The 11,430-nt window shown below is 51.1% G+C and overlaps 1 long non-coding RNA gene across 1 annotated transcript; it reads left to right on the forward strand.

Annotated features, from left to right (window-relative positions):
• Positions 1 to 8,518: 8,518 nt before the first annotated feature.
• On the forward strand, positions 8,519 to 10,813 carry LOC110357827 (uncharacterized). The gene is made up of 3 exons (XR_010474235.1): positions 8,519 to 9,107; positions 9,919 to 10,192; positions 10,484 to 10,813. It is a non-coding gene; the product is annotated as an uncharacterized LOC110357827 (long non-coding RNA).
• Positions 10,814 to 11,430: the final 617 nt, after the last annotated feature.

An 11,430-nucleotide genomic window follows, 5' to 3' on the forward strand; every position in this document is an offset into this window, starting at 1 on the left:
GGGAAATGCACAGTTCCATTGGAACATCACCCAGGAGATGGTCCAGCTTTGAGGGCACTTGCCCGGGCAATGGATGCATTGACAGCCAGGGGCTGGAGGCAAAGCCCAGCATTTTTCAGCCTGGGAAGCACATTCCCATTTTTTTTAGCCAAAAAAAAAGTGATCTGCATCCCTGGCTGTGGGGAAGGCTCTGCAGGGTGGCAGCGCCTTCTTCATCACTGATGGCTTAGCACTGGTGCTTGAAGCAGTTTAAGGAGAGGGCCTCCTGTGCAGGCTAGGAGTTTTGCGTTAACGATTTTTTTGAAGTGAGTGTCTTAAATATGAGCTGGCCCAAAGGCTTTGAAAGCGGGACTGAGTGCAGGTCTCTGATGGACAGACATCCCCTGGAGCCCTGTCTGATGCCAGCATGAGCGATGGATATAGCTAGCTGAGTGCTTAACTTCCTCTGCCACCTTTCCCCAAATCCCCTAATATATCTGGGGCCATGAAAAAGATACCTGAAGCACCACAGGGAAGGCAGAGCTTCACCCTAGCAGGGGAAACTGGTGCTGCAAAACGGGGAGCTGCCGCTGTTGGAGAGCCAGTGCTCTGCCTGGCAGGCACAGAGGCTAAAAAAAGCCCCTTGACAAATGGAACAGAAAGGTTAAAATTATCTGTACATCATCTGAATAACAATGGCAATGCAGATTGTACCTGCTTATAATAGCTCCAGGAGACAAGGGATAAATTGGGAACAAAAGTACCCCAGAAACAGATGCTGAAGCTGATCCTCCTCACCAGGACTTGGAGAGCTGCGTGGGACAGGGACACCCAAAGCACCAAAACCTGGTTTGTATATGCTCCCCTAACCTCACCCACGGGTGCCACAGGTCTTGGCAGAGCTGCCCAGGTGGCTCTTGAGTTCCCAGGACGTGGGACCAGTCGCTGCCCACAGTATTAGCGTCGCAGTGTGCATCGTGCACAGCTCGTCTGGCATCCAGGTACCTGGGGGACAGGAACAGCCCTTTTTCTGGCCCTGCTGCAAATAATCACCCTGTAACCTGGCTCATCTTCCCAGGAAAAGACCCTTTCAGGGAAGAGATATCATCATATTAGTTTTTTTTTCTCTCTGCCCTGCTTTCCTCCTGCTGCCCCCTGCAAAGGCTCTGGGTGCATTTATAACTCTGTGGACACTGGCTCATCCCTAAATCTCCCCAGATTATTTTAAAGGTCGAGTGCCAGCAAATGTGCAGGCCTGGGGGATTGTGAGGGAAACGTGGCTCTGGTCCTTGGGCACTCAAACACCCCCTTGATCAAATGCCTGGTGATGACCATGCTCACTCCTCCAGCAAAACAAGGTAAACTAGGATGTGAGGATGCTGGAGTCAAACCCAAGGCCCTGTGGGGAGGAAGGGACAACAAGAGGGACAGGGAAACTTGAAAGAATGAAACCTTTAGTCCTCAGTTTTTCCAGTGAGGTGTTTAAAATCCACACGTGCAAGGCTGAGTGGGCAGGGGTTTGCTCCCTCTGGGGACACGGCTGATGGCTTAGAGGGCGGACACCGGGGGAGGTCTCATCTCTCCCTTCCTTTTCATTCTCCCAGGGGTGCTCACAAGTGCGATCTCCCTGTACCAAGGATGTGTGTGTGATCTGAAGTGTGGCTGGTGCTTACTAATGCCGGGAGCCACGTGGCCTTGCTGGCTCATGGGCTGGCAGCACTGATGGTTCTCCAGGATCTCTCCCACAGGTGAGCATCCCCCCACGGGAGAGCACACCTGCCCTGGCTGACCATCCCCACCCTGAGCAAGCACATGCAACCGCTGTTCCTTTCCAGCCCCGGCCTGGCTCCAAAGGGAAGTGGGATGTCCTCCCTGAAGGGCTTGAACAGTCCAGCCTGGTTAAGCACCTCTATTTTTTAATTCTTAGAATTTATCTATGTCTCTTGATGATGATTTTCCTTGCTTGGTGATGTAGTGCTGTGCAGCTGAACTACCTGTGAGCAGATGAAATTCCATGGACTACCTTGGAAGCTGGCCCCTACCAGTCCATGAAAGAGCAAGCTGGTAAATATTGTCTCATAGGAGATTTTTGAGAGCTGCTTTGTGTCACCTTTGGCTTTATAGATGACAGGGAGCAAGAGGAAGGGCAGGGCTGGTCTCAGCCCTGCTGTGAGCTTGTCTCGATACCCACTGCCCCTTCTCCCGGATAAATGCCACAAAGCAAGAAAGAGCCTACTGTGCATTTGCTTGAGGTGCAAGGAAGGGGGGACACGGATAAGGGTGAAGGATGTGTGGTTATTTGCTGAAGCCAGGCCTAAGCTAGGCTTTCTCTCTCTCTCCTGGGAGCCAGCGAGTCAATTTATGAAGCAATCTGCCACAGATTATGTGATGTTCAGATTGATTTTTCACAGATCGTGGCCATCATGAATGATGTGTTGGTTTGGTTTGGTTTGGTTTTCTTTTTTTCCTTTCCAAAAGGTGGGGAGCAGAGGAAGGAAATAAGTCTGAGGGTTATACCTCCCAGCAGAGTCTAATCCTATGCTAAATTGAGCACGTGGTGCCTGGGCAAACACAAATGGCTTTGGGCCACCGTTTTGTGTCTCTGGGTGAAGCGCGGAGGGTGCGGAACCACCAGCCAGGGCCACAGCTCCCAGTTGTCCCCTTCCCTTGGCCTCTGAGGCACTGACAGGAACTTGCAGATGGCCTTACCATTTCACTGTTAGTTTACTTTAGCAGGGTTGGGGGGAAGCAAAATCAAGCATTTTTTTAGGTTTTTCTCACTGATCAAATGGTGGGCTTCATTTACATGGGCATAATTTTTTTAAGGACCTGTCCCAGCTTGAGCCCCTGTTCCTCCAGCATGTGATATTTGTGCTGTCTCAGCAAGTCTCACCTCTGTTAGCAGCTCGGAGCGCGTGAGGAACCCAGCGTGAGCTGTGCGAAGGAGGTGTGAGTGAGCAAAGCCTACCCTGGCCCTTGGCAAAGCCTCGTCTTACACCTCCTTTAGCAGCTCCAGCTGCTTTCTGCAGCACAAGTGAGAGCAGAGGAGGGGGATACAGGACACGCCATGTATCTTTGCATCCTCCCAAGGACACAGCCTCAGGTGACACCAATCTGGGGGCTTTGTTGTGGTCCCTATGTCCCCAAATGCCCGGTTTCTCCAGCTGTACATGTGCCACGGTAGATGGACCACCCCACTGAAAGGACAAACATCCTTGTCCCCAGGTCTCAGGGATCACTTAGGGGTGGAAGTTGTCCCAGCAAGCAGCAGGAAAGGAGAGCAACAGAGGGTGCAAGCCAGGCTGGGTTCGCTGAGAACATCAGCCTTTGTACACCAGTTCCTCTTTTGCTGCTTTGGGGACATTTCTGTGATGAGTGTTGGCAAACCCCCACTTTGCCTGGCGCCGATTTAGGAAGAGGGACATCATCCCACCCTGTGCTGCAGTGAACCAGCTTGCGGCATCAATCATAGAACCCAAACTATTCTACAATGCTGTGACATCTCAGCAGTGCCAGCGGGGATGAAGACCCAAGGCTGATAGCAAAACGGGCAGATGGGATTATCCATCACGTGTGCCGCCACTTACTTCTTGTCTTAGCCTCTTTTTTTCCTCTGCATTAACTCCTCAAGTGGGTTTTCAGCCTGCGCTAGCGACAGAGATTTAATGCTTGACACAATCGGCTTCTTCCCGCTGTCTGCAAGAGGCTGGTGGGTGTTTAAACACACCCGATGGGATGTTTCTGAGCAAGGCTGGCCTTCCTCCACATTGCGTCCTGGAGCATCCCAGCAGGAAAACTTCCCTGGGCACTGGAGAACCCAGCAGCTCGCAGGGAAAAGGTCTTTGCAGCTTCTTTGCCCGCTCCTACCAGGATTTATTCTGTCCCAGATGCAGCCCACCACCATCTGCCTGACAAAAGGAGGCTGGCCTTCTGATTTCCTTTGTTATTTTTCTCCTCTCCTGCATTGCTTTTGTGTTTAGCCATCCTTGCCTGAGGAAAAGCTTTAGAGATACAGCAGCTAGTGGCTGGGAAGTCATCTCAGCCCCAGCACAGAATAGAATCACAGAATAATTTTGTTTGGAAGAGACCCTCAAGATCATCAAGTCCAACCATTAACCCAACACTGGCACTAGCCCATGTCCCTGAGAACCACATCTCCGCATCTGTTCAACCCCTCCAGGGATGGTGACTCCACCACTGCCCTGGACAGCCTGTTCCAATGCCTGACAGCCCGGCACCCCCATGCTTGAGAGACCCCTTAGAAATGTTCAGCTTGTGTGTTTTGGGGACACAGCTGACACTAAGAGATGCTTTGAAGAGACTTTGGTGCCAGTTCCCAGCTGTGCAGAGGGAAGGTGCTGCAGAGCCCAGGTGTGTCCTATTAACCACCTCTTAAATAGCAGTGATCAGGCTCCCTTCCCTTTTTCTGGGGAAGCTGCAGCATGGGTGGCTCTGTCCCTTCGCTAGAATGGGCTTTCACAGTCCCTGAGTCCAGTCCTGCAGACAGGTAGGGAAACTGAGGCACAAGATCATAGGGTTGTGAATGATAATTCCTAGTGGGCATTGTTTTCCTGGTCTTAGCATGAGCTGGTGCTTCTGGCCTGAATGCTTTAATAGTGTTTTTTTTTTTTTAATTTCCCCCTACATAAATGCTTTTTGTTCTGCTTGTAAGGGTTATGTGGGGGGGATCAGCCAGGGATGTGTTTTTTGGGGCTGAGCTGATGTCCCTCATGGCCATCAGGGCTCTAACTTACCCCTTGGACCAGTCTCTGCATCAAAGGAAAAAGGTTAGGCTGTACATTTGAACATAAATTACTACAGTGAATTAACTTGGAGATGTTATTACAGGCCATGAGAACAGGTCAGGTTTCAGTCTGGGAAGGAAGTGGATAAGTGATGGTCTGTAATCATCTGCTGGCTGAAATCAGGCCAGAAAAAATGCTTTTTTTTCCATACTCTGCCCTTTCCCTTGGCTCATGGTGGAGGAGGACAGCTCTGCTGCCCCCATGCAGTGATGGGGAGCTGGGAGGATGTTGTCCCACAAGCTGGCTGGGGCAGCAGAGAAGCTCCAGCAGCACTGGGAGGGAGTCTGGCTCTTCTCCCAGCAACAAAAACTTATTTTAGCTGGGAAACTGAAGGTCAGGAGGGCCAGACAGACCTCCCAGGCTGAATTTCACAGTCATAAGTAGAACAAGTTGTTGATTTTGCCAGCACTGCCATAAGGAGACATGTTGCAGACGGAGAATGCTGTATCCTCTGTTCCTGACAAATGCCTGTCATGTTAGCTTGAATATAAAGTAGGGGCTTAGGCAGGGGGAGCTTATGTAGTGTTTGTATTTCTCCATAAATTCGTGGTTCGCTGTAGATCAGAAGAACCTCCAGGAGCACAAAGCAAAGCCAGGGCTCCTGTGCGCACAGCAGCAATGCAGGAGTGAGCCCCATCACCCATGGGCTGGTGCTGCAGGAGAGGAAGGTAAACCACGATGTATTGGCATCCTCACCGGGCAGAGGATGGCAGTGATATTCCCATGAGGTACTTGGGATAGATGGGCCTAGTGTTTCCTGGTCCTGTGGCACAGAGACATGTCTTGATGCCATAAAGTCAAGAGAACATAAAGTGATGCTGATGGATAGGCCATCAAGCTCCCCACCCCAATGCCATGAGCTCCTGCCAGGGCATCCTGCAGGAAGGACTGAGGGCTGCTTTTTGCCAGGGTCGCTGAGAGGGACCCTCCTTGGTGTCCTCTTCCTTTTCAGCTGAGCCCACAGAACTTCTTTCCCTCAAGTAGCTGCTTTCTCCTTGCTCCTTACTGTTTGCTCCTGCACCCCCAGATAAGGGATTTACCCTGAACAGGGTCGTTCCCTGGCAGCATCCACCACCCCACCTCAGTCCCAGCAGTCAGAGAAGTGAGACAGATGGCGGCAGGACCAAGAGGACACCTGAGAGGTGAGTGGTAAAACTGCAGATAGATTTATTTCAAGACGTAGCTGGAATTTTATCGTGTCTATCCCTGGTCTTTGTGCCTGTGGGGATAGATATGAAACGCAGCTCTGTTCAAAGACTGGGAATAGCAAAAATTTCCCCTCAACAGCCATGTTTTAATTTGCATTTCTAGGGTTCTGGCAGACACCTGGGTCCCGCAGCGCACTCAGCAGTGGCTGCACTAAATGGTGACGAGTTTTGGTATTGCTGACCTGCTGGGGCAATCTGGGCAGCTGGCAGACCCGATAGCTCTCCTGGTGTTCACATCACAGTGCTGCAAGTGGTGGCTTGGGAACTGGGGGGTGAACCAGCTGGTGGGATTTATTTTAGAGGGTTTTGGTCTATTAATCCAAACTTCAGCTTGGCTTGACTTCTTCAGTGCCGCTGGTTGCATAGGCTGTGACGCAGGATTAAATGTCTCTATGCAATTGAATGGGTGGTGCGTGTAGAAAGCACAGGAGGGCAAAAGCAAAACAAAGGGAAGAGAGCAGCGGAGCTGGAGGTGATCCATGCAGACCCTCTCCTAAGAAATACAGGAAAGTGAGGATGAACTGATCCTGGAGAAAATAAAAGGAGGGAGCTGCCATCTAACAGTTGCTTTTTCACAGGGCTGTGATGCTTGTGTATAGGGCTCACATGGTCACGGGAACAGGTATCTGCAAGGTGCCGCATTTTGGCACCAAAAGCACTCTCAGTGTTCCCCCAATGCTGTCGATAAGCCCTGGGCTCACTGCTGCGGTGTGCTGCAGGAACAGCCTGGATCTCAGCAGGGATGGAGCTCCTGGGGGTGGTGCCATCTGGACACCCAGGAGGAGACAGCCCTTGCTCCCTGGAACAAGTCAGCTCAGGGTGGGAGAAGCAAATCGTATTTTACAGAGCCACAAGTAGCTTCATCGAAAATGGAAGGGGGAGACTTTGCTTGGAGCCCTGAGCATCCCAGCTCTGGCTCCAAGCACAAGTTCCCTGGTGACGTGAGGGCTGGGCAGTGGAGAGAGCAGAACGTGCCCTTGGTGGGCAGCTTGCTCGCTCACCGTACAGGCAGCAGTTGCCTCTCTTGCCTGCCCCGTCGCAGATGGAGCTTGCCTGGCACAGGGCTGACTCCCAGCAGACTGGGTGTTTGCATGCCCCGTTGGCTGCCCATGCCTCCTGTTGGCTGCTGTGATGCTCCCTGGAGTGAGGATGGCTGCAGATATTTTGATTAAGTCCAAAAATCCTTCCATAGCTAATCAAAGTGCAGCCAACAACCAGCCTGTGCTCTGTGACTTGGTCAAATGTGGGATGTCACAGGGGTGTCTGCATCTCAGGAGATGCATGCAGGATGTCCCTGGGTAGATTTTCTGTCATTTGGAAGTTTGTGTGGCTTCCCCAGTCAACAAAAGGGGCTGTGTGGCAATGGCTTTGCAGCTGAAAAAGGTGACACAAAGTGCTCTGTGAAGCTGCAGCAGGTATGTGATCTCACCTGATGGGGGCTTTGTGGAGCAGCAGCACAAGGATGCTCTGTCAAAGGGGTTTCTAGTGTTTTCTAAACTCTCTGGCAGCAGCCATGGCCACAAGTGTCTCCTAACAGCCTCTCCACAGGGATGCTGACGGCTCTTCAGCAGTGATCTCTCAGCACTGAGTCAGGGAAAGGAGCTCTCCGGGCTGAATCAGAGCGTGTGCCTGACAACCAGCTCACCCAGGCGCAGATCCCACCAGGCTTTGGTCACTTCAACTGAACCATTCAGGTGAACACAATGGCCATGGTTTTTTTAAATGAACCATGCTGCTTCTTGCCTTCGGTCTGCTGCATTTCTAGCTGTCTCTGTGTGTCTGATAAGTGCTGAGACTGTCACGGGTGGGTGATCCCAGACTTATGGCTCTTATCCGCTGGGAGCACCAGCTGCTGTCTGGAGGACCAAGTGACCTGGGCTCCTGCTCTGCTCCCTAGGATGCCTCCGTTGTCTTGTGTGGGCATCACCAGCCTGCAGGCACGTGCAGAGCAGCTTGTCCTCGCCCTTTCTGCAGCGATGCTCTATCACTCTGTAGGTATCTGTTGCTGTATGTTTACTCAGGTGCTGACTTTGCAGCCCAAGCCAAGACTCCATAAATGTATTTCTTTTTTTATACAGCAGCTGTGCAGAGGCAGCTGCAAGGCCCTGCCAGTGGAGAGCGTTTCTTGTTTTGCAGGAATGGAAAAGCCAGATGATTTCTCAATGTGCCCAGCTAAGATAATGCCGAATAATCTTGTTTGCATTTTAATTTCCCAGCCCTGTTGGGAAAAGCTGATCCACCAGTGTTCGGACGGCGTGTGCCTGCAAACATGCTTGTCGGAGGCCAGTGCCAGCAGCAGTTGGGCTCACCCCAACTGCTACTGTCTGCCAGGAGCGATGGGATCAAAGGGACATCAAAGGCTGTCCCACCGTCTGGAAGGCACAGGGGCATGCTTGGCTTCTCTGTGTGCCTGGATACGAGCAGCGGCTGCCTCCTCCCTGGTGAGGTTTTCTTCTGCTGGAAAGTGCTCGACTCCGTCTGGTTGTTTTTCCCTGCTGGCAGAGCCCAGTCATTGCTGTTCTTCAAGGAGAAGGTTTGTTTGCCCCCAAATGGTGCCTCTATCCCTGGGTGGTGAAGCCTGTGTCCCTCTTGATATTGCTGTAATTTTCTTCTTGTGAATTAAGGGTTTCTTCAGTGGAGGAATTTATTTGCCATTCATATATCCCTGTTCAGTAAAAAAAAAAAAAACCTCTTCTTCATTTAACTCCTTGCTTGCACCCCCTTACGTACTTTACCCTCTACCTGGTGAGAACAGCTGATTCTTACCAGTTTGAGCCAATATCACCTACTGGTGGTGAGTGCCAAGCTTGCCCCTTCCCACTTTTTTTCTTCCCTACCTGTCTCTCTTGAAACTCTTTCCTTACTCTGGAAATCCATGGGAATAATTAAGTGTTTGCAACTGTTTTCTACAGAGCCAGTTTCCTCAGAGAGCTGATTAAAGGTGAATAGGAGAGAAGCTCATTTCATCCACGTTTTTATCTCCTCCCAAGGCATCGCAATTTGCCAGGAGAACGAGAAAATCCTGGATTCTGTGGGGTCGAGGAAACTTCTCTAATCTCCCTCGTTAAACAGAAGCGGCAGCTCTCACTGTGTTGATAAGGGTGTTTTGCCAGGGGTGAGTTTGGCCTGGTTTGTGCCAAGCACATGAGAAGTGATGGGCAAAGCTCTGGCCAGGAGACACCTGGCAAAGGGAGAGCTGGGCAGAGGCAGCCCTTGTACTCTCATCCTAACTCTTAAAAAGAAATCCTTTCTGCCTTTCATCTTCTCGCTGGTTTACAGCCAGGCTCCTCTCATGTATCTCCGAGCTCCAGGGGCTTGGCTGGGGATGTTCCCATAGTGGGTCCTCCATAGAGGACACTAGCTCCTGTGTCCAAGGGGACTGGCTGGGGGTCTCACACTCCTCCCATCCAGGAGGGTGGAGGCTGCCAAACGCCACAGGCGGGTGAGACATCTCCTGTGATGCACAAGGACAAGTCCCTGTGTTTTTCTCGCTAACCTCCATCTTTGTCTCATGTATTTTCTAAGCAAAATCTCTATGGAAACAGGTACTGTTTGTTATAAAGCCTCTGTTTTTCACTTTGCTGCTCTCGAGGAAGCGGGGGGGGGGGGGGGGCGGGGGGCGGGGCAGAGATCTATAAAGGGCAAATGATGTTTAGGCAGGGGGAGATATTTCAGCTGCCTTGGTGCTTGGCACAGACTGGAGCAACATTAGCATCACTCAGTCCTGCCTTTGCACTGATGGGAGACAGTCTGAGATCAACCAGACCCTTTCTTGGCATGCTCTGTTTTGGTGAGGACTCAATGTCTGGCTTACACAGCCCTTCTTCCCATCCCAGTTGGATGGAGGGGAGCACTGGCATTTTGCATGGGGTGGGGGAAAGTAATCCTTGCCCAGAGTTAATAACACAGCTTTCATGTCTCCCCAGTGAGCTACCAGCCCTACAGCATCCTGGCTCTCTTGAAGGTCACCCAGTGCTCATCCTGTCTCAGTGTCCTGACAGCACCCACTGTGACATTACCAGGGAGCCCACGTGAGCCACCTCCATGCTAGCAGGGGGAGTGGGAGCTACGGAGTGTGACGCAAAGGGCCTGGAAACCACCCCGAGAGAGAAGGATGCTCAAGCCCCCACCTTCGTGGGATGCAGGAGCTTCGGCATCTCGCAGAGCTTCCTGCCCGCAGCCTGTGCCCAGGCTCTGAGAGTGAGCTTTCCAACTTGTTTGTTTATTTTGGGGACGGAGGGGGGTGTTTTAAAGGAGGAGTTCAGTGCCAGATTGGCATCCTCTGCATCAGATGGAGGAGCACACCAAAGCACGCTCAGAGCTGCAGGAGGGATATGTGTTTGTCACCTCCTTTTGCTGTTAGTTGCCCTTGATATCCAGCAACCCTGAGCCTTTCCAGGGGCTACTACACTCAAAGCAACCTGCAGTAGACCAATACTCAGACCCTGGGGGTTTTTAGGACATTCTAAGCTGTTTCTGTTTTCCACCCAGAGTGAACTGGGCACTGAATCAGACGTAAATGGCCTTTGACACAAAGATGAATCCATGGTGGCACCTGATCCTATGGGTCTTCCACCCTGACCAGGAGCTGGTGTCCTCTCCCCAGTGAGAGCTGGTCCTGCTCCCCATCACATTGGCCAGAGGCTCCTTGGCCCACAGAGGATGGAAGGATGTGCTGTAAGAATCTTTTATCCTTCTCCCAGCTTTTCTTTAAGGAATTATTTGTGTTCAGACCTGCCATGTGTAGCCACCCTGCAGCCATGGCTTGCTCCAGGTGAAATCCATCTCACCTGTTCCCCTGTCCTCCAGCTCCAGGTTGCTCCAAGGGCACCAGGTATGGAAAACCCTCCATTCCCACTGCTGTTTCTGGTATAATTATATTTGCTTTAAGAAAAGGGATTGTTCAGACTAGAACGCTAATGGTGCTTCCTTCCAAAAGGAGTCAATAATATATAGTCTGTGTGGTTCTGCTAGAATTACAATATGTGATTACTGGGGTTGAAACACTGGTTAATTACCCAGTCATTTGTTGTAATGCTCCCAATTAGCTTGTGAAAGCGTAGCAAATGCATTACTTCACACCTGTTTTTAATGGCTTGTACAAGGTTGTTCATAGATAGTAGAAGATAAACAGTGTTGCATGTGATATTAGGGTGATATAGCACTTTCCTGCTTCCTTGGGTGTCCTTTCTTAGCTGGGGGAAAGACAGGAACTCATACATGAGATGAGATAAGCACCTTGATGTGATTCATTTCACATCCAAGCTGATTACATCACCTGGAAAGTGATTCAGTCAAGCATGGGAACCTGTCAAACCCCATAGCAATGCCAGAAAGGTGGCTGGGGAAACTGGTTGAAAGGAGGTCCTGTAACATCACCCACCTTTCTGAGCCTTGTTGAGCTTTGTTATCTCCGACTCTTGGTGTCAGAGAGTAGA

Source organism: Columba livia, chromosome 8 (genome assembly GCF_036013475.1).
Source record: "Columba livia isolate bColLiv1 breed racing homer chromosome 8, bColLiv1.pat.W.v2, whole genome shotgun sequence".
Taxonomy (NCBI): domain Eukaryota; kingdom Metazoa; phylum Chordata; class Aves; order Columbiformes; family Columbidae; genus Columba; species Columba livia.